At 45.1% G+C, this 24,168-nt stretch overlaps 2 non-coding genes across 2 annotated transcripts; one reads left to right on the forward strand and one right to left on the reverse strand.

The window, feature by feature from the left end:
• The first annotated feature begins 1,944 nt into the window (after window positions 1-1,944).
• On the forward strand, window positions 1,945-2,018 carry trnat-agu (transfer RNA threonine (anticodon AGU)). The gene has a single exon. It is a non-coding gene; the product is annotated as a tRNA-Thr (tRNA).
• Window positions 2,019-19,445: 17,427 nt separating this feature from the next.
• On the reverse strand, window positions 19,446-19,534 carry trnar-ucg (transfer RNA arginine (anticodon UCG)). Its single transcript is given in 2 exon segments — window positions 19,446-19,481; window positions 19,498-19,534. It is a non-coding gene; the product is annotated as a tRNA-Arg (tRNA).
• Between the last annotated feature and the right edge of the window lie 4,634 nt (window positions 19,535-24,168).

The raw sequence follows: 24,168 nt of genomic DNA on the forward strand, positions 1-24,168 counted from the left end.
ATCTACCTCAACACCACTTTCCCGCGCTCTCCCCATATCCCTTGATGTCATGAGTATCAAGATTTCTATCAATTTCTGTCCTGAACATGCTCAATGATTGAACTTTCACAAACCCCTGAGGTAGAGAATTCCAAAGATTCACCACCCTCTGAGTGAAGAAATTCCACCCTATCTCAGTTTTAAATGGCCTTTTAAATGAAACTTTAAGGAATACAAGCCCAGTTTCCTCATAAGACAATCCCACCATCCCAGGGATTAGTCTGGTGACCCTCCGTTGCACTCCCTCTGTGGCAAGTATATCCTTCCTTAGATAAGGAAATCAAAACTGTACACAATACTCCAGCACGATCTCACCAAGGCTCTATACAATTGCAGCAAGACATCTTTATTCCTGTACTCAAGACCCTTTGTGTGAAGGCCAACATACCATTTGCCTTCCTAATTGATTGCTGCACCTGCATGCGAGCTTTTAGTGTCTCATGAACAAGGACACCCAGGTCCCTTTGGACATCAACACTTCCCAAACTCTCACCATTTAAGAAATATTCTGTCTTTCTGTTTATTCTACCAAAGTGGATAACTTCACACTTATTCACATTATATTCCATCTGTCATTTCATTCACTTATCCTGTCCAAGTCCCCTGGAAGCCTCCTTGTAACCTCCTCACAGCTCACATCCTTTACAATTGGCATATTCTTCTCCATGCTGCTATTTTAAACTTTCAGTGACTCAGATGGGGGTGTCCACCTGCATACCAGAACTGATGACAAGCTGTTCATCTTGGCAAGACTGCGCACCAAGACCAACATGAATCAGTTCTTGGTCTGTGAGTTGCTGTTTGCTGATGACGCTGTGCTGACATCCCATAATGAAGTTCATTAACAGCAGTTTGTATATCGGTTCTCCCTGGCCTGCAAGGAGTTTGGACTGACGATCAGCATCAGAAAGATCAAAGTTATGGGCCAGGACGTAGAGACTCCACCTTCCATCAACAGCTTCACATACCTTGGATCAACAATCACCAGCAATCTGTCCCTTGATACTGAAATCAGCACCAGGATTGTCAATGCTGCAGCTGTCATGTCAAAGTTGAGAAGACGAGTGTGAACCGACAGCAAACTGATCGAAAATACAAAACTCCGCGTGTAACAGGCTTGTATTCTCAGCACCCTCCTTTATAGTAGAGAAGCATCAACAACTTATGCAAGCCAAGAAAAGCAGCTGAACAGCTTCCACCTCCGCTGTCTCAGATGGATATTGGGCATCTCCTGGCAGGACAGAGTGCCGAATGCAGAAGTACACCAGCGTGCAGGGATCTGCAGCATGTTTGCCCTCTTGAGTCAGCAGTGACTCTGTTGACTGGGTCATGTGTGCTGAATGGATGACGGTCGCTTTGCCAAAGACATGCTCTTTGGCGAGCTTGCTATCAGCACGAGACCAACAGGTCACCCACGTCTGTGATACAAGGACATCTGCAAAGCGAGATCTCAAGCAGACTGGGATTGGAGTCGATGCATGGGAAGTCCTTCCTGCTGACTGGAATTCCTGGAGAAAGGCATTCAGGAAGACCATGGGAAAAGCAGAGGACAAAAGAAATGACCAGATGGTGGGAAAGAGAGCTCAGAGGAAGGAAAAATTATCAGTCGACCTCGGGCCAATGATATTCATCTGTACCAGCTGCGGAAGGGATCGTCACTCACGAGTCATCCTCTACAGCCACAACAAACGATGTTTCACACAGAAGTGACGTACACACCGAGTGTAGCCCATCGTCTTCCGAGACGGACGGTTGCCTATTACAATTACAACCACAGCTACAACTACAAGAGCGAGTCAGAGGCTGGGAACTCTGCCGTGACGAACTCAGCTCTTGACTTGCCAAAGCCTGCCCACCATCTACAAGGCCTTCCTCTGATTTCAATTGTATACCCATTTGTGATCTGGCTCTGTAGCTTAGTTGGTTAAAGCACCTGTCTAGTAAACAGGAGATCCTGGGTTCAACTCCCAGCAGAGCCTTATTTCACAGTAGCAACATGTTTGAAAAGTTTCATTGTCAATATTAACATCTGTGTCTTGTGAACTTTAATTCAAAATACATGATGAATTTCAATCACATAAAAAAACAGCCTTTGTGAAGGATCTGAGTTTGGAATGGCTGTTCCTCCTTGGACAGAATTTCAGTGCTGATACATCAAAGGTAACTTCCTTGACATAAATTTGTTCACAATTACATTCAACCTGGAAAACAGCTTGATATTAATCTCACTGAAGGAGAGTGTTTGTGTCATTATGTGTTGCTTTTAACCGAGACTGGGACATGACGCAAGTGGGAGGGTTTATGTGAGGTTTGGAATATTTGTCAGTCAGGAACAAGAAAAATCAAAGGAACCAAATAAGAAAACCTATGTCTCATGTGGTTACCGAGAAACGGTGAGAAGATATTAAACTTTGTTGTATTTAATATAACTGTGTGAACTTTGATCTTTGCGGCCTTTTATAAGCAGTATTTGAAGGGTTTCAGTAAAAATGTTCAGTGTTGATGAAAGTGGGGTCTGGGTGAGCAGCTGCTTAATGTGACAGGGTCAGGACTGGATGCAGGAAGTTCTCTGACAGTCTCTCTCTGATGGGTTGAGTTGATTTTCAACTGGCAGCTGTTGCAGTTTTGATAATTCAAGTTCCCTCCACCAATTTTTTTGGACAGACAGTGCAGTATGAGGATGTAAAGGGTTAATGCTGAAAACAGTGGGATTAACCCCTCCCACAATCAGAGTGATGATGTAACAGTCACATGAGATGAGGTTTGGGAGAAGAGAGAGCACCACCAAGGATGCTAGTTTCGGAGGCTTGATGAGTGTGCATCTAGTATTGTGTAAATTAGAAAAGAGTTCTCAGTTCTTTCAGCAGGAAATGTGTCCAGAAAATATCGCGAAACTCACAATTTTATTATTCAGGAGTTGGAACACAGGGATATTAACTCCAAGTGACAGTAGTGGTTTCATTTAACAAAAGAAAAGTAGAAAATAATATTGCTCATTGATTGAAATCCCCCAGTGAGGAGACAGTTAAACAGGTGATCTGTTGGGGCATCCTTCGATCCAAGGTTTCGGCAGCATTTAATCTCCCTTTTTGGTGAAATTCTCTGTTTTTTGCATCTTTTTTTAATCCAGCTTTGATGGACCAGTGAAAAAACTGAAAAAAGTGAACAGATCCATCCTTTCTTTTCTTCCTTCTTCCCATCAGTTTCTCTTTTCTGTCCCGATATAATCTGCTGTTTCTGCTGTTTTATCCATTCCAATCAAAATTCAACATTCCAATCAAATCTATTTGTTATTCCACAGTGTCTCTCCATGTGTTTTATCCTGTTGTATTCTCTCACAGTCTGTTTGATGATCAATGTTACATCTCACTCTCTGTTCTGGTGAAGATCAGAAGCAGTGTTATCTGTTTGCAACACCCGACAAGTCGGCCTGAGGCTGTGTCTCATCGATAATGTGGAGTGAGGAACATAGGAGCAGGAGTCGGCCATTCAGCCCATCGAGCCTGCCCCACCATTCAATATGATCATGGCTGATCGTCCACTTTAATGCCCTTTTCCCCACACCTTCCTCATATACCCTTATGTCATTTGTATTTAGAAATCTATCAATCTCTGCTTTAAACATACTCAATGACTGAGCTTCCACAGCCCTCTGGGTTACAGAATTCCAAAGATTCACAACCCTCTGAGTAACAACATTTCTCCTCATCTCTGTCCTAAGTGGCTTGCCCCTTATTTTGAAATTGCGTCCCCTGGTTCTCGACTCCCCAACCAGGGGAAACCTCTTAGCTGCATCTACCCTGACTGTCCTTTAAATATTTTGTAGGTTTCAATGAGATCACCTCTCATTCTTCAAAACTCCATAACTTGGTCTAACGTCTGATGTACATTATTGGGATTAATAGGATCATAGGAAATAGGGGCATTAGGCCATTCAGCCCATCGAGCCTGCTCCAACATTCAAACAGATCGTGACTGATCATCTACCTCTACGCCATTTTTCCCTGCTATCTCCATATCCCTTGATCTTGTTAGTATTTAGAAATCTATCGATTTCTGTCTTGAATATGTTCAATGATTGATCTTCCACAGCCCTCGGGGATAAAGAATTCCACAGATTTCTCACCCTCTGAGTAAAGAAATTCCTGCTCATCTCAGTCTCAAATGGCCTGTCCTTATTCTGAGTCTGTGTCCCCTTGTTCTACACTCACTAGACAGAGGAAACATCCTATCCATATCTACCCTGTGACACTCTGTAAGAACTTTGTCTGTTTCAATGAGATCACCTCTCATTCTTCAAAACTCTAGAGAATTTTGGCCCAGTTTTTGCAGTCTCTCATCATAAGACAATCCCACCATCCTAGGGGATGAGACCGGTGAATCTCTGTTGCACTCCCTCTATGACAAGTCTATCCTTCCTTAGATAAGGAAACCAAAATTGTACAGAATACTCCAGGTGCGGTCTCATCTGGACTTCATACATCTTTACTCATGTACTCAAATACGCTTTCAAAGAAGACAACATACCATTTGCCTTCCTAATTGCTTGCTGCACCTGCATACTAGCTTTTAGTGTCTCATGAACAAGGACACCAAGGTCCCTTTGGACATCGACACTTCCCAGCCTCTCACCATTTAAGAAATACTCTATCTTTCTGTTTATTCTACCAAAGTGGAGAACTTCACACTTATTTACATTATATTCCATCTGCCATGTTCTTGCCCATTCATTTAACCTGTCCAAATCCCCTTGAAGCCTCCTTGCATTCTATTTATGTTTTATTTCGAGATACAGCACTGAAACAGGCCCTTTGGCCCACCAAGTCTGTGCCGACCAACAACCACCCATTTATACTAACCCTACAGTAATCCCATATTCCCTACCAGCTGCCTGCACTAGGGGCAATTTACAATGGCCAATTTACCTATCACCTGCAAGTCTTTGGCAGTGGGAGGAAACTGGAGCACCCGGCGAAAACCCATGCGGTCACAGGGAGAACTTGCAAATTCCACACAGGCGGTACCCAGAATTGAACCCAGGTCCCTGGAGCTGTGAGGCTGCGGTGCTAACCGCTGCACCACTGTGCCACCCATTCATTCTGTACCTTTCAATTCTGTAAATTTTGTCTGTTCTATTTCAGATTTTATAGTTAAAATGTGACCATGGTGACAGAGTTTATTTAGATCTGATAGTGAGTTTGTTTTTGGACTGTGATTGATGTATCAACCTGTCAGTTGTATTGAATTGGAGTGAAATAGAAACAACTTCTGTCTCTCATGCTGTTGTTTGACTGTTGGATTGAAAATGTGTCTCTTGACTTTGGGATCAGTGTCTGTCTGACTACTTCTTTTGTTTGTTCCAGTGGAACTGATGAGCTGGCAGTATCTCTGTGCTTTGGGAGTGATCCTGTACCGACTGTGTGTTGGAACGAGATCACTGCACTTTTCCTTGCGTCCCAGAATCACCACATCCATTCAGGTTCCTTCATGTATTTTCCTGCAGGAATGAAAGAACTGGTGAGGTAGAAGATACAAAAGCGATCAATGTAATTGTCCCAATAATAATCATTATGAACAATCACAAAATGAAAACCAGGAACACAAACAGTGTCAGTGTCTGAGTCCACTGCAGTACTGCAGTATTCAGCTTCTGTTTACCAGGTGTTGGCAGTGGTTTTACAACAAGTTTGTGACATTCAGAAACAACACAAGCCCTGCACTGCTCAATGACTGGGACTGTCCGATAGAGCAGTGACCTTTACACAGTCACATTTCTATTTCAACGGAAAACAAGCAGCCACTATTTAAAATGTGCCTTTCACACTTCTCACCTGGTGTCTGCAATAAATGCTCTTTGTCTAACTGTCCACATCGTTATTTTGCGGCTATTTTCCCCCCACTGTTCACGATCCAACAAACAGTGAGAGACTGGAACTAAAGCAGGAAAATTCCCTCTCCTTTGGGTGGTGAAATTGTCAGTGATTTTCAATAGTGATTTCTTCCCATTGTGTCTCCCTGAGCCTGTACAGACACTGTCCGAGAATGAACTCTCCCTTCCCCGTGTCCCCGGCTCACTCCATGTTCCGGGAGCAGCTCCTGCTCCACAGTGTCTGTTACAAACACTCCCCGACTCCCCCTCAACTTCCCACCACTCAATGCTAATCTCTGAGCACATCTGCGGACACGCTCCCAAAGCAGTGGCTGCTGGAAGCAGATGCTGTTTGTTCCCTTCCCCCGGGCCCGGGAAGTCTCCACTAGCAGCTGATTTCAAGCATCTTCCCCTGATTGAGTGAATGGCCTCACAGACTGGGTTGGGGAAAGACTGCGCATGCGCTCCACTCCTCATTGTGACGTCACACTGGGGGGCGGGGCTATGTCGCGCGTGCGCAGATCCCTGCAGCAATTCAGCATTCAAACATCAATGGGAACTTTCCCCATTTCACCCTCATCAAAGTCCCAAAGAAAGTGAAGAGGGGCTTGGACTGGAGGGAGGGAGGGGCGGGGTAGGGGGAACCTAGAACCCAGAAAGCTGCCCACTTGCCCCATTTAGATGCTCAATTTGCGGTCATTCCCTGCAGGGGGTTTGTTATTATTGAGCCCCTCCTGGTAAAACAATCCGATAGAAGGAGGGGAGAAAGGAGGGAGCCGGTGTGTTTGCTGGGACCTTGCAGAATTCATTTCAGCAGCAAAAGTCCCGGGTTATATTAACCCGAGTGAAACACGCTGTCAGTGAGAGGGAAACCGAACGGCCCTTTTCATCTTTTCATTGGAAACAAAGTAGAGCCGGAAGTGCGGCGAGCAGAGCAGACACACAAGCTCAATGACAGGAGAGCTCGGCCGTCCCTGAGTTTCAGCTCCCAGCTCTTACATTTCCTCATCCACACTGTCTTTACTGTGGATGTTCCGGGGTTCCTTGTCGGATCTGAGGACTGTATCCATTAAACATTCTGAGTCAGGAGATCCACACACTCTCTGTTACCAAGATTTATGGGCAGGAATGTTTCAAAACTTTGTCTATTAAATCATTGTATTATTCACAGAACTAATGAGGCAATCGGTTCATTATTCAGGCCTTGAACTTGGTTTGGGTGGACCGAAAACTGAGAGGTTCAGCACCTTTCCACTTCTTCACTAATATAACTGATTTTTTTGATGAAGTAACAGAAAAGGTTGATGAAGGAAAAGCAATGGATGTTGTCTATATGGATTTTCAGAAAGCGTTTGACAAACTACCACATAAAAGGTTGGGTAACAAAACTGAGGCTCCTGGAATAGGAGGGTCAATATCTGCTTGGATTTAAAAATGGATGAAATATCAAGAAAAGCGAGTTGTGGTATTTGGTTGTTTTTCAGAATGGAAGATGGTGAACAGTGATGTCCACAAGGGTCAGTGTCAGGACCACCAAATATAGAAATGACTTGAATAGTGGAATCACAAAATCACAGAATTGTTACTGCCCAGAAGGAGGCCATTTGGCCCATCGTCTCTGCACTGACTCTCCAAATGAGCAATTCACCTCATGTCACTTCCCCGTCTTCTCCCCATAATCCTGCACATTCTTCCTTTTCAGATAACAGTCTAATTCCCCTTTGAATTCTTCAATTAAACCTGCCTCCATCAAATTTTCAGGCAGTTCATACTTTAACCACTCGCTGTGTGAAAAAGTTTTTCCTCATGTCGCTTTTGCTTCTTTTACCAATTACTTTAAATCTGTGCCCTCTCATTCTCGATCCTTTCACAAGTGGGAACAGTTTCTCCCTATCCACTCTGTCCACACCCCTCATCATTTTGAATACCACTATGAAATCTCCTCTTAGCCTTCTTTTCTCCAAGGAAAACAGTCCTAACTTCTCCAATCTATCTTCATAACTGAAGTCCCTCATCCCTGGAACCATTCCCGTGAATCTTTTCCATAATCTCTCCAATGCCTTCACATCTTTCCTAAAGTGTGGCACCCAGAACTGGATGCAGTACTTCAGCTGAGGCTAGTGTCTTATACAAGTTCAACATGACCTCCTTGTTCTTGTACTCTATGCCTCTATTACTAAAGCCGAGGATACTGTATGCTTTATTAACCACTCTCTCAACCAATGACATATAACCCCAGTCCCACTGCTCCTGCACCCCCTTTAGAATTGTACCCTTTATTCTATATTGTCTCTCCATGTTCTTCCTACCGAAATGAATCAATTCACATTTCTCAGCATTGAACTTCACCTGTCATCTGTCCTCCCATTCCACCAACTTGTCTATGTCCTTTTGAAGTTCTACACTATCATCCTTACAGTTCACAATGCTTCCAATTTTCGTATCATCCATAAACTTTGAAATTCTGCCCTGTACACCAAGGTCTAGGTCATTAATATATATCAGGAAAGGCAAGGGTCCCAACACTGACTCCTGGGGAACTCCACTACAAACCTTCCTCTAGCCCGAAGAACATCCATTGCTCACTACTCTTTGTTTCCTGTCACTCAGCCAATTCCATATCCATGTTACTACTGTCCCTTTTATTCCATGAGTTATAACTTTGCTCACAAGTCTGTTGTGTTGCACTGTATCAAACTCCTTTTGAAAGTCAATAAAAGCAAAATACTGCAGATGCTAGAAATCTGAAATATAAACAAAAAGTGCTGGAAATACTCAGCAGGTCTGGCAGCATCTGTAGAGAGAGAAACAGAGTTAATGTTTCAGGTCAGTGACCTTTCAGATGCTGCCAGACCTTTTGAAAGTCCATGTACACCACATCAACAGCATTGCCCTCATCATCCCTCTCTGTTACCTCATCAAAAAACTCCAGCAGGACAGTTAAACATGATTTTCCCTGAAGAAATCCATGCTGTCTTTCCTGAATTAACCCACATTTGTCCATGGGACTATTAATTTTGTCCCGAATTATTCTTTCGAGAAGTTTTCCCACCACCGAAATTGAACTGACTGGGGAGTGAGACGAGGTGAGTTGCTTTAGCAGAGAGCCAGCATGGGTTCGTCAGGCCGAATGGCCTCCTTCTGTGCTTTAGCCATTCTATGATTGTATGATTCGAGCAACAACTGTTGGTGGAGAGGCAGTGATGCAGGAATGGGTTGACAGAAAGGGGAAAGTCTGGGCTGGTGTGTGTTTGCAGCATTTGCAGCTTGTGTTCGGGTTTGTGAATAAAGGTGATTTGGAAGCTGTGTTCCAAATTGAAGTGTTTATTGGAAGCAAGAAGTTGATGTAAATAAAGAGTAAAACGTGTTAAGATGAAGCGTGGTGTGATTGTGGATAGCAGTAAATATATTGTTGGTGAATTATTTGTGTTAATAAACTTCCACTGCGCCCTCTGCTGCAGGCTGCTGTTTATATCCAGCTGTGTTTTGGTGTTGTGTGTTAACTAGATAAATGTTTGTTTCAACGCTGTTTATAAAGCAATAGCATTGCACTCAAACAGTCCCAGACATAGCAACACACATACAAAAGCAAAATACTGCGGATGCTGGAAATCTGAAATATAAACAGAAAATGCTTGAAATGCTCAGCAGGTTTGGCAGCATCTGTGGAGAAAGAAACAAAGTTAATGTGAGCTAAGGAAACAGATCTGAACTGTTAACTGTTTCTCTCTGCACAGATGCTGCCAGACCTGCTGAGCATTTCCAGCATTTTCTGTCTTTATTACAGCAACACAGGTGTTGGGAGGCTCAGCCTGGCTACACAATGTTACAAGGACGCTGAGTAACACCATCGACAACGGGACAGAGAGAAAAACACACAGAAAACCAAGAATAGACTGTGAGGAAGCAAAAGTGAGGGACAGAGAGAGAGACAACGAGACTGAGATGGAAACACAAGGCATTTGTATGATTGTATTCTCCGTTGTCCAAAGGTATTTCCTGGTGTGTAAATATGTTTTCTGTTGTGTAAAGATGTACCCTGTTGTTGTGTAAAGGTTTTCCCTGTTATTGTTTTATTTTCTGTTACTGACCGTCTCCTCACTGTGACCATTTGTCCTGGTTTTATTGTGGCCAACATCACCATCTGGTGGTGGAGAGGAGGCTCTGCAGGAAGGGGTTGACAAAGAGGGAGAGACTCGGCTGGTCCGTGTTTGCAGCTTGTGTTCGTGTGAGCAAAAGCGATTTGTTGATGATTGATGTGTTCACTAGAAGGAAGAAGCTGATTGCAATAGAGTGCCTTTGGAAGCATCGTGTTATTATGGGGAAATACTTGATGTTTTGAAAGTGAACTGTTTGTGTTATTACCAAACATAAATAGCAGAAAATGGTTTTGATCCATCGACCTCTGGGTTATGGGCCCAGCACAATTCCGCTGCGCCACTTTGCTAACTGCTATGTTGGATTTCAGCTGCCTGTTAGTTAAATATGTTCATTTCCCCAATGTTTTTATCAAAATAGGATTGTAGTCGGATTTCTCAAGAATCCCGGACTCAGCAACACACGTGCTGACGGACTCGCCCTCACTGCACAATGACACAAGGACACGGAGTAACAGCACCGACAATGAGGCAGACAGAGAAAGACACACAGAAAACCAGGAAGAGATTATCAGGACCCAGAAATGAACAGACAAAGTCACTGAGCAAACCAGCAAGAGACAGCGAGAGACTGATGAACACCACTTGGAGGGAGCACTGAGGGTGGCAACGGCACAGAATGTAGTCTGGCTGAGGGATTTCAATGTCCATCACCATGAGTGGCTCGGTAGCACCACTACTGACCATGCTGGCCGAGTCCTAACGGACATAGCTGCTCGATTGTGTCTGCGGGAGGTGGTGAGGGAACTAACAAGAGGGAAAAACATACTTGACCTCATCCTCACCAATCTGCCTGCCGCAGATGCATCAGTCCATGACAGTATTGGTTGGAGTGACCACTGCACAGTCCTTGTGGAGATGATGTCCCGTCTTCACATTGAGGATACCCTGCATTGTGTTGTGTGCCACTACCACTGTGCTAAATGGGATAGATTTTGAACAGATCTAGCAATGTATAACTGGGCATCCATGAGGTGCTGTGGACCATTAGCAGCAGCAGAATTGTACTCAACCACATTCTATAACCTCATGGCCCGGCATATTCCCCCACTCTAACATTACCAACAAGCTGGGGGATCAACCCTAATTCAATGAAGAGTGCAGGAGGGCATGCCAGGAGTAGCACCAGGCATACCTTGAAATGAGGCATCAGCCTGATGAAGCTACAGCCCAGGACTACTTTCATGCCAAACAGCAGAAGCAGCATGTAATAGACAGGGCTAAGTGATCCCACAACCAACGGATCAGATCTACACCCTGCCACATCCAATGATGAATGGTGGTGGACAATTAAACAACCAACAGGAGGAGGTGGCTCCACAAATATCCCCAACCTCAATGCTGGGGGAGCCCAGCACATCAGTGCAAAAGATAAGGATGAAGAATTTGAAACAATCTGCAGCCAGAAGTGCCAGGTTGATGATCCATCTCGGCCTCCTTCTGAAGTCCCCAGCATCACAGATGCCAGTCTTCAGCCAATTCGATTCACTCAACGTGATATCAAGAAACGACCGAAGGCACTGGATACAGCAAAGGCTACAGGCCCTGACAATATTCCGGTAATAGTACTGAAGACCTGTGCTCCAGAACTTGCCGTGCCCCTAGCCAAGCTGTTCCAGTACAGCTACAACACTGGCATCTACCCGGCAATGTGGAAAATTGCCCAGGTATGGCCTGTACACAAATAGCGGGACAAATCCAACCCAGCCAATTGCTGCCTCATCAGTCTACTCTCAATCATCAGTATAGTGATGGAAGATGTCATCGACGGAGCACTTGCTTTGCAATAACCTGTTCAGTGATGCTCAGTTGGGTTCCGCCAGGGCCATTCAGCTCCTGACCTGATTACAGCCTTGGTTCAAACAAGGACAAAAGAGCTGAACTCAAGAGGTGAGGTGAGAGTGTCTGCCCTTGACATCAAGGTAGCATTTGACTGAGTATGGCATCAAGGAGCCAGAGTAAAACTGGAGTCAATGGGAATCAAGAGGAAAACTCTCCACTGGTTGGAATCGTACCTAGCACAAAAGAAAATGGTTGTGATTGTTGGAGGTCAATCATCTCAGCTCCAGGACATACTGCTGGAGTTCCTCAGGGTAGTATCCTCGGCCCAACCTTCTTCACTACTTCATCAGTGACCTTCCTTCAATCATAAGGTCAGAAATGGGGATGTTCACTGATGATTGCAAAATTGAGCACCATTCGCGACTCCTCAGATACTGAAGCAGTCCATGTAGAAATGCAGCAAGACCTGGACAATATCCAGGCTTGGGCTGATAAGTGGCAAGTAACATTCGCGCCACACAAGTGCCAGGCAATGGCCATCTCGAACAAAAGAGAATCTAACGATCTCCCATTGACATTCAACGGCATTACGATCGCTGAATCCCCCACTATCAACTTCCTGGGGGTTCCCATTGACCAGAAACTGAACTGGAGTAGCCTTATAAATAGTGTGACTACATGAGCTGGTCAGAGGATAGGAACCATGCGGTGAGTAACTCACCTCCTGACTCCCCAAAGCCTGTCCACCATTTACAAGGCACAAGTCTGGAGTGTGATGGAATACTCTCCACTTGCCTGGATGGGTGCAGCTCCAACAACATTCAAGAAGCTCGACACCATCCAGGACAAAGCAACACGCTTGATTGGCACCCCATCCACAACATTCACTCCCTCCACCACTGACGTACAGTGGCAGCAGTGTGTACCATCTACAAGATGCACTGCAACAATGCACCAAGGCTACTCAGGCAGCACCTTCCAAACCTGCATCCTCTATTGCCTAGAAGGACAAGGGCAGCAGATGCATGGGAACACCACCACCTGAAAGTTCTCCTCCAAGCTACACATCATCCTGACTTGGAACTATATCGCCATTCCTTCACTGTCGCTGGGTCAAAATCCTGGAACTCCCTTCCTAATAGCACTGTGGATGTACCTACCCCACATGGACTGCAGTGGTTCAAGAAGGAAGCTCACCACCACCTTCTCATGGGCAATTAGGGATGGACAATAAATGCTGGCCTGGCTGGCGACGTCCACATCCCATGAAAGAAATAATTAAATACAATAACAGCTCATCTCATTCCTAGTATTTCTAAATCCCACCAGTCCAACAGAAGCTGAACAATTATTGCATGTTGTGATTGACGGTCTGGTCTGTAAACTGCACTGTATCACAGATTGCTGACATTTGCTAACTGGAAGTGAGAACTGCAAAATCGGGACAGTAGTTCACATAGTCTGTCAGTGTGAAAGAATCAGGCAATTTGAGGTAATAGAATTTGTCTGTAAATGTTACACTCATATTGCTTTTTATTTTTATATTGAAAATAAAAGTAATCATTTCGAGAAAATAGTGACATGTTGTCCAGACTTTGGTAGCCAGTTGTTTTCGTCTTGCACTCAGCAGGGCTATCCACAAGAATACCAATTTAAAGGAAAACAACAACTTTCTTCTGTATGAGAAGAGAGTGCTGATTGGTTGGCAAATGAGCTCTGATTGGTCGAGGCATTGCCATTCAGAATGCATCAGTTTATGGTAACTGACAGATAACTGCCCAGCTTTGTTTGAAATTTAAACCAGGCAGCTTGACTCTGATTGGTCAAGGCATTGCCCTGTGGAATGAGCCAGTGAATGGCTGTCACTTATTTTGTTTAGCTGAAACTGGCACAATGTGTGTGCATGTTCTTTCTGTCTGCAAAGAACAGGGCCCTGTGTATTAATACATGTAGTTTACAGTACACACCAATGCACCACACTGCGAGCCCTACTGACAGTCTTAAATCGGTTGTCAGTGTAATTCTTAGCACACTGAGAATTATTTATCAAATGTTGTCCTATTGTGGAATCACATCTCATGTTGGATACTGTGTTTTGAGTTTTGCAAGCACGGGTTGGTTGGGTAGGGCCCATTGCGAACAGCAGAAGGGACATGTTATTTGATACAATCCGCCAGTTTTGGGATGTACGGTCTAGAAACCTAGCATCACACTGGTATTGAAATTCATATATCACGTTACTTATTTGTGTGATAGGCAGGACGTCTCTTTTGCTTGACAGCAGCATCCTGTTAGTGGCGAACACCACACTTGTTGCTCCTGCATAGGAACAGTAGGAAACAGCTCGCTTCACCTGTTACTCAAATACTGGGGATATATTACCCTTCCAGGGTAATTTGAGGGAGACTGGGCACTTTTCAGGGCTCAAAATGACGTCCTTCAGCCCGTTTATAAGTTTGTGTGATATACAGTGAGAAATGATCTGATCAGTGTAGCCATTGTAATGCAGGATGTCTTTGATTCGCCCTATTTCAGCATCAAGCTTGCATGGTGAGCAAATGGCTCAGCCCTATTTATGAGGTTGTCGATAAGACCAATCTTATAGCGCGTGGAACTGTAATAATCCCAACGTGTGTATTGACCAGTGAAGGTAGGTTTGCGGTAGACCGTGGTAGAAAACCACTTAGCAGATTTCTCAATTAGTACATCAAGGAAAGGGAGCTCATTTGACTGCTCCATTCTAAAGGTGAATTTGAGTGTAGGATGGAGCCCATGAAGACGTGCAAGGAAATTATTTCATGCAGCTGCGGATTCAAATATAGCAAACGTATCATCTCCATATTGGAAATATGCAAGAGGTCGGAGGTTAGGTGTCATTCCCTTAAAAACAGGTTTGTCATGGAATCCAACAAAGATGTTTGTGAGAGCTGGGCCTAGAGGGGATCCCATGGCAACACCAGCGATACATGGTGTCAATAAAACTGAACTGAACTGTGCAAGTTGCCGAGTTCATAAGTTCAATGAATACGGATTCACACAATGGTGACGGGTCTAGATCACCATGATATAGCACTGCAGTGCAAATATCTATGGCTTCCTGAAGTGGTACATTGGTGAATAGGCTAGCAATGTCAAATGAACACATGGACACGGCATTGCTATCGATATGCAAGTCCTGTATGGTCTTCGCAAATGTGAAGGAATCCTTCACTGTGCATGTGGAGAACTTGCTCAAAAACTGGTTGTAACAATTTGCCCAACCATTTGTCAAATTCATTTCAGGATACTATTTACATTACTTCAAATAAAGAAAACACAACGACACAAAGAATTGAGCACAACGCTGAAAGTTTCACAGCAAATAGTCAAATGGGAAAAGGATGAAATACAGAAAGAAAAAGCCTAAAATACTGAAAACACTCAGCCAGTCCGGAAACAACTGTGGAGAAGAGAAGCTCGGGTTAGTGGTCCAGTTCTGTGACCCTTCTATAGACCTGAAACATTGCTCCTACCTTCCTCTCTCCACAGATACTACTGGAACTGCTGAGTGTTTCCAGAATCTTCTGTTATTATTCAGATTTCCAGTGTGTGCAGTATTTCTCTTTTTGAAAATAAAATATTCCCTGAGAGGAATGGAACTTTACATAAAAAATAGGAGTAGGCCATTCGGCCCATCGAAATAGCTCTGCCATTCAATAAGATCACAGCTGATCTCCTTCATCAACTCCATCTTACCACACTAGCACAGATCCCTTGATTCCCTTAGTATCCAAAAACCTATCGATCTCTCTCTTGGATATACCCAATGATTGAGCATCCACAGCTCTACAGTCACAGAGAGATACAGCACTGAAACAGGCCCTTCAGCCCACCGAGTCTGTGCCGACCAACAACCACCCATTTATACTAATCCTCCATTCATCCCATATTCCCTACCACATTCCCACCATTCTCCTACCACCTATCTACACTAGGGGCAATTTACAATGGCCAATTTACCTATCAATCTGCAAGACTTTGGCTGTGGGAGGAAACTGGAGCACCCGGCGGAAACTCACGCGGTCACAGAGAGAACTTGCAAACTCCGCACAGGCAATACCCTGAACGGAACCGAGGTCACAGGAGCTGTGAGGCTGCGGTGCTAACCACTGTGCGTAGAGAATTCCAAAGATTCATAATGCTTTGAGTGAAAAAAAATTCTCCTCTTCTCAGTCCTAAATGATTGAGCCATTTATACTGAGACTGTGATCCCTAGTTCTAGACTCCCCAGCCAGAGGAAACATCCTCCCAGCATTTACCCTGTTAAATCCCTTAAGATTTTTAGGTGCCAGTAAGATTACCTCTCACTCTTCTAAATTCTGAGGAATATTTTTTTTTAATTTCCAAAATATACTTTATTCATAAAAATCTGTAAAAATTACATTGCCAAACAGTTTCAAAACAGCACCAAAAAATACAAACATTGCAAGGGAGATCAGTTTCCTTCAATACTGTCATGAGTTTCTTCACAACCCTTCCGTTTCACAATTGTCATGCCAATTACAGTTTTATTTTTACATCAATTGAGAATATTAACGATACAGTTCGAGGGGTTTCCCATGGATCCAGCCCCTCAGTCCAGCTTGGTGGGGGGACCTTACACTGTGGTCTTTCCCCATTGAGCCTTTGCTGCGGCTGCCCCAAGCTTCAGTGCGTCCCTCAGCACGTCGTCCTGGACCTTGGAATGTGCCAGTCTGCAACATTCGGTGGTGGACAACTCTTTGCGCTGGAAGACCAGCAAGTTTCGGGCAGACAAAAGGGCGTCTTTCACCGAATTGATAGTCCTCCAGCAGCAGCTGATGTTTGTCTCGGTGTGCGTCCCTGGGAACAGCCTGTAGAGCACAGACTCCTGTGTTACAGAGCTGCTTGGGATGAACCTTGACAAAAACCACTGCATCTCTTTCCACACGTGCTTTGCAAAGGCACATTCCAGGAGGAGGTGGGCGACCGTCTCTTCCCCACCACAGCCAACGCGGGGGCACTGTGCGGAGGGGGCGAGACTTCGGGTGTGCATGAAAGATCTGACGGGGAGGGCCCTTCTCACCACCAGCCAAGCTACGTCTTGGTGCTTGTTTGAAAGTTCTGGTGATGAGGCATTCTGCCAAATGACTTTGACGGTCTGCTCGGGGACCCATCCAACAGGATCCACCATCTCCTTTTCCCGTAGGGCCTTGAGGACATTCCGTGCAGACCACTGCCTGATGGACCGGTGGTCAAAGGTGTTTTCCCGCAGAAACTGCTCCACAAAGGACAGGTGGTATGGCACGGCCCAACTGCATGGAGCGTTCCGCGGCAATGTGACCAGGCCCATTCTTCGCAACACCGGGGACAGATAGAATCTCAGCACGCAGTGACACTTGGAGTTTGTGTACTGGAGGTCCACACACAGCTTGATGCAGCCGCACACGAAGATGGTCATCAGGATGAGGGCCACTTGGGTACATTTTTCCTGCCCTTGTCCAGAGATTTGAACATCGTGTCCCTCCGGACCCGGTCCATTTTAGATCCCCAGATGAAGCAGAAAATGGCTCGGGTGACTGCCACAGCGCAGGAGTGGGGTATGGGCCAGACCTGCGTCACGTAGAGCAACAACGTGAGCGCCTCGCAGCTGATGACCAGGTTCTTACCCACAATGGAGACAGATCGCTGCCCCCACATGCCCAATATTTGTCGTACCTTGGCTACTCGCTCCTCCCAGGTTTTGGTGCACGCCCCGGCCCTTCCGAACCATATCCCCAGCACCTTCAGGTAATCTGACCTGACGGTGAAGGGGACAAAGGATCGGTCAGCCCAGTTCCCAAAGAACATGGCCTCGCTCTTGCCGTGGTTAACTTTGGCTCCCAAGGCCAGTTCGAACTGGTCGCAGATGCTCATCAGTCTGCGCACGGACAGCGGATCCGAACAGAAGACGGCGACGTCATCCATGTGCAGGGAGGTTTTAACCTGAGTGCCTCTGCTGCCTGGGATTGTTACCCCTCTTATGCTCGCATCCTTCCTTATAGACTCAGCAAAGGGTTCAATACAGCAAACAAACAAGACAGGGGAGAGAGGGCAGCCCTGTCTGACTCCAGATTGGATCGGGAAACTTTCCGATTTCCACCCGTTGATTCTGAGGAATATCGGCCTCGTCGACTCAATCTCTTCTCATAGGACAATCCCCTCATCCCAGGAAGCAATCGAGTGACACTTTGATACACTTCCTTTAAGGCAAGTATATCCTTCCTTAGGTAAGGGGAACCAAAACTGTACACAGTGCTCCAGGTGTGATCTCACCAAGGCTCTGTCTAATTGCAGTCAAACTTCTTTATTCTTATAAAAACTCTTCACAATGTTGAACACAACTATTAACTACCTCATTAACATCTCTGCTCGAAGAAGAAGGACCCCAGCTTCACACACCCCAGACCCCTATTCTTTCCACATTAGCTGAATTCTTGCATCTCTGATACATTCTAGTAAATCTCCTCTGCGCCCTCTCTGAGGCCTTGACATTCCTGCTAAAGTGTGGATCATGGAATTAGACACAATGCTCTAGCTGAGGCCTATAACCAGTGAGATTTATAAAGGTTCAGCCTCAATTCCTTGTCTGTGTCCCGTACTCCCATTTCTGGTTTCTGACTCAATGTCGGCTCTGAGCTGTTGAAACTGCCTAAATAAATATTTCCACCCAATAAAGCGCTCGGAATGTGAGAAGGGACAAAGTGAGTGACCAAGTACATCAACTCCAAGTAAAACTCCACCATGTAGTGAAAACACTCGAAACACAACGGCTCTTTTTAGAGTCACCCACAATCTCTCTGAAAAAGCTGCACCAACATCTCTCTGGAATTGGTTTATTTCATTGGTTTTAATGCTCAGTAACTCTCTGGAACTTTCTCACTGTCTTTGTGTTTTCTGTTTCAATCTGGTATGGAGATTCTGGGAAGATAAGTTTCACTGCCTGGGAGGATCTTTGTGGTTTTCCTGCAGAAACACAAAACAAAGTCTCTTTTCAGAGTCACCCACCGCCTCATAGGGACAGCAGTGACATGGGAACGGGAGCTGGGGTGTGTTTTATGCCGGAAATATCAGTTAATGATTTATGTTGTGCTCTCGTTATATTCCAATCTCTGAATTGAGCCTTTCCACCGCACCAGGGTTATGGGGAGAGTTTTCATCGTTTCTTTTCTAAACGTACAGACGATGTTATAAAGTTGCTGATTTACCCAGATGGCGGATTCTCCCCTCACAGTGAAAAGTAACATCACACCTTCACATCTGCCCATTGTTTTATAATTGAATAATTAGCAAAATGGAATTATTTGTGAAGTTATTTCCCCCGAGACGGTGTTTCCTGCAGTGAAACTGATCAGTTTCAGCTCAGTCATTCAGGGACCTGGAATTCCTGCAGTTTGAGCCCACTGTCACCCCAGCCCACTTCTGATTGGTCACCCTCTTCTCATGAAGTCAGTGACAGAACATGAGGAGGCCATTCGCCCCATCAAGTCCATGTCGGGTTTCCAATCTGTTCAGTCCCCGACTTGATCCCCAAATCCCTGCATAATCCCTTTGGGTCAAAATAACCGTGGCAGGACTCGAACCTGCAATCTTCTGATAACATCATAGAATACACCGAAGTCAGACGCCTTATCCATTAGGCCACACAGCCATTAGTTCTCAGGAATGATTCAATCAGAGAATCTCGAAGCACAAAATACAAAAAATCATTGGTTGAACCTGTCAACCTGGCAGAATATTTGAATTTGTGAAAGCCGCCAATTTCACTTTGGAAAAGAAGTGATCGACTGGAAAAGTACATAAAAATCTATTTTCCCGTAGCGGTTTAAATAAACTTTTAAAACACAATTTTGCTTTTACCGACTCAAATTGCTGGTGCTATTTTATGAACAGCTTTATTTTGCCAATTTTTGTCAACTTCTCATCCGTAACTGACAGTAAAAGACTCCGTTCAGCAATCTTTCACACGACAAATAACTCAAACTCAGTGTGGAAGTAATAAATTACAGACTATTGGTAATTCCCCTTCACACAGGCTTCAGGGGGACAGTGAGAAGCCACTGAAATAGTTGCTTCATCCTTTTAAAAGGTTCCCATTCTGTCCTGTTACTGACATGTTGGAATCAGATTTGTATTTAACAAGTTATTTCTGTGAAAACAAAATCCTCAACGGACCAGCTGGGAATCTGGGAATCACTGTAGTAAAATAAAAGGCTTTTGATTGAGAAGACGGGACCTTCTCACCAGCAGCCGGGTTACATTCCCCTCACATCCTTACACAGTGAGCAGCTCTTTCCCTCGAGAAATAGACAGCAGCAGTTGGAAGTTCAGTAAAAGGATCGGTTCATTGAGACAAGTTTCTGAGTGACAGGTGGTGCTGAATATTAATACAAGAAGGTCCTGGAATGGGAAACAAGTGTCCAGAGTGGGGTCTGAAATCAGGACAGGGAAATGGCCAGCACTGACACAGATCATTTCATTATTCCATTGATATCTGACTGTCTATAAGGAGAAGCGAGTTAAACACATGATGGTGAAAGGAATGGAAGATGACGCTGGTTGTTCTAGATGAAGAGGGATAGACAGAGGTGTGGGTACAGCAGACTTCAGACAGTAATCAGCCCTTTCAGATACTGTGGGTGGATCTGAAAAGAGCCTTTGGGATAGGGAAAAAAGCTCTTTGTTTAAAAACCCTCATATAGCTACCTTGTAATTGGTCAGGTTACTAATGTTTTAGTTAGTGTAATTTATGAATAATTACTAATTAGAAAGTGCTGTTTGGACAGAGTGTAAAGCTGTGAGTTGATGTGTGAGGGACTTCACTGACTCGGGGAAGGAGGTGCTCTTTGGTCTCTCTTTTCTTTTCTGCCTTTTCAGCCTCCATGGTACAGGGGAAGAAGCTGATCGGTGAGTAACTGGTAAATTATTCTACTTATTACAATTATTACACGAGCAATAATGAGTTTGTAAAGCTAAGTAATGGCAGGGCAGCTCGAAAAGTAAAAGTTCGAAATTGGGGGAAGGCAAATTTTACAAAACTGAGAGGTGATTTGGTGGATGTGGACTGGATACAACTACTTGAAGGAAACCCCAAAGATGTTTTATCAGTCCATTAAGAGCAAGCGGATAACTAAGGAAAGGGTATGGCCTATCAGAGATGTACAAGGGAACTTCTGTGTGGATCCAGAAGATGTGGGCGGGGTTCTTAATGAGTTTTTTGTCTCTGCCTTCACAAAGGAGAGGGATGATGCAGACATTGTAGTAAAAGAAGAGGAGTGTGAAATATTAGATACGATAAGCATAATGAGAGTGGAAGTACTAGAGGGTCTGACATCCTTGAAAATGAATAAATCACCAGGGCCAGATGGTTTGCATCTGAGGTTGTTAAAGGAAGCCAAGGAGTAAATAGTGGATGCGCTGAGGATCATCTTCAAATCCTCACTGGATATGGGGGAGGTGCCGGAGGATTGGAGGTCTGCGAACGTTGTACTATTATTTTAAAAGGATGTGGTAAGTCTGACCTCAGTGGTGGGTAAATTATTCGAATCAATTCTGAGGGACAGGATAAACTACCACTTGGAAAGTCATGGATTAATCAGGGATAGTCAGCATGGATTTGTTAAGGGAAGGTCATGTCTCACTGACTTGATTGAGTTTTTTGAGGAAGTAACAAGGAGCATTGATGAGGATAGTGCGGTGGATGTGGTTTACATGGATTTTAGTAAGGCATTTGATAAGGTCCCACATGGCAGTCTGGTCAGTAAAATGAAAGCACATGGGATACAGGGGAATGTGGCAGGTTGGATCCAAAATTGACTCAGTGGCAGGAAACAAAGGATAGTAGTCAACGGATGTTTTTGCGAATGGAAAGCAGTTTTCAGTGGCGTTCCACAGGGCTCAGTGTTGGGTCCCTTGCTGTTTGTGGTGTGTGTTACCACACGGGCGGCACAGTGGTACAGCGGTTAGCACCGCAGCCTCACAGCTCCAGCGACCCGGGTTCAATTCTGGGTACTGCCTGTGTGGAGTATGCAACTTCTCCCTGTGTCTGCGTGTGTTTCCTCCGGGTGCTCCAGTTTCCTCCCACATGCCAAAGACTTGCTGGTTGATAGGTTAATTGGCCATTAAAAATTGTCCCTAGTATAGGTAGGTGGTAGGGAAATATAGGGACAGGTGGGGATGTGGTAGGAATATGGAATTAGTGTCGGATTAGTATAACATGGATGGTTGATGGTCGGCACAGACTCGGTGGGCCGAAGGGCCTGTTTCAGTGCTGTATCTCTTTAAAAAAAAATTAATTCTTTGGAATTAAATGTGGGAGCTATGATTGGGAAATTTGCTGATGACACAAAAATTGGCCGTGTAATTGATAGTGAGGAGGATGGCTGTCGACTTAAGAATGATATGAATGGATTAATTGAGTGGGCGGAAAAGTGGCAAATGGAATTCAATCTGGAGAAGTGTGAGGTAATGCATTTGGGGAGGGCAAACAAAACAAGGGAATACACAATAAACGGGAAGATATTGAGATGGGGAGAAGAAGTGAGAGACTTTGGAGTGCATGTCCACAAGTCCCTGAAAGTGACAGGATAGGTAGATAGAGTGGTGAAGAAGGCATATGGAATGCTTTCCTTTCTTGGTCGACAAAAGCAGGGATGTAATGCGAGAACTGTGCCCTCCCCGTCAGATCCTTCATGCACACCTGAAGTCTCGCCTCCTCCGCACAGTGCCCCCGCGTTGGCTGTGGTGGGGAAGAGACGGTCGCCCACCTCCTCCTGGAATGTGCCTTTGCAAAGCAGGTGTGGAAAGAGATGCAGTGGTTTTTGTCAAGGTTCATCCCAAGCAGCTCTGTAACACAGGAGTCTGTGCTCTGCGGGCTGTTCCCAGGGACGCACACCGAGACAAACATCAACTGCTGCTGGAGGACTATCAATTCGGTGAAAGACGCCCTTTGGTCTGCCCGAAACTTGCTGGTCTTCCAACGCAAAGAGTTGTCCACCACCGAATGTTGCAGACTGGCACATTCCAAGGTCCAGGACTACGTGCTGAGGGACGCACTAAAGCTTGGGGCAGCCGCAGCAAAGGCTCAATGGGGAAAGACCACAGTGTAAGGTTCCCCCACCAAGCTGGACTGAGGGGCTGGATCAATGGGAAACCCCTCGAACTGTATCATTAATATTCTCAATTGCTGTAAATGTAAAACTGTAATTGACATGACAATTGTGAAACAGAAGGGTTGGGAAGAAACTCATGACAGTATTGAAGGAAACTGATCTCCCTTGCAATGTTTGTATTTTTTGGTGCTGTTTGGAAACTGTTTGGCAATGTAATTTTCACAGATTTTTATGAATAAAGTATATTTTGGAAATAAAAAAAAAGAGAACTGTTTAAAATGGTGGTTTGGCCACAGCTGGAGTATTGCGTACAGTTCTGGTCATCACATTACAGAAAGGACATAATTGTTGTGTAGAGAGTACAGAGGAGATTTACAAGAATGATACTGTGGGTGGCTCTGAAAAGAACCTTTGGGTATTTGATAAAATCCTGGCAGATTGCCTTGGTTTTGGTGCCCGGAGCGCTGGTTTTCCTGGGCAGCAGCATGGCCTAGATATTAGGCAGCACCCTGCCCTGAGTGATGGTCACCCCTCCCAGCAGCTTGGTGAGCTCCTTGTCATTCTGGACAGCCAGCTGTAGGTGTCTGAGGATGTTGCGGGTCTTCTTGTTGTCCTGGGCCACGTTGCCAGCCAGCTCGAGGATTTCAGCGGTCAGATACTCGAGCACAGCAGCCAGATACACCGGGGCTCCGGCACCCACACGCTCAGCATAGTTGCCCTTTCTCAGGAGCCTGTGAACATGGCCCACCGGGAACTGCAGTCCAGCCCGGGAGGAGCGAGACTTGGCCTTGGACCGATCTTTCCCGCCGGTCTTTCCTCTTCCAGACTTTTCTTTTCCAAAAATATACTTGAAGACATTCTGTGCAGACCACTGCCTGATGGATTGGTGGTCAAAGGTGTTTTTCCACACAAACATTTCCACGAACGCACAGTCCAACTGGATGGAGCGTTCCGTGGCAATGTGCCAGATCCATCCTTCGCAACACCGGGGTCAGATAGAACCTCAGCACGTAGTGACACTTGGTGTTTGCATACTGGGGCTCGACGCACAGCTTGATGCAGCCACATACTAAGGTGGCCATCAGGTTGAGGGCGATGTTGAGTACATTTTTTCGCCTTTATCCAGAGGTTTGAACATCGTGTCCCTCCGGACCCTGTCCATTTTGCGTCTTCA

This window comes from Heterodontus francisci, chromosome 35 (genome assembly GCF_036365525.1).
Source record: "Heterodontus francisci isolate sHetFra1 chromosome 35, sHetFra1.hap1, whole genome shotgun sequence".
NCBI lineage: Eukaryota > Metazoa > Chordata > Chondrichthyes > Heterodontiformes > Heterodontidae > Heterodontus > Heterodontus francisci.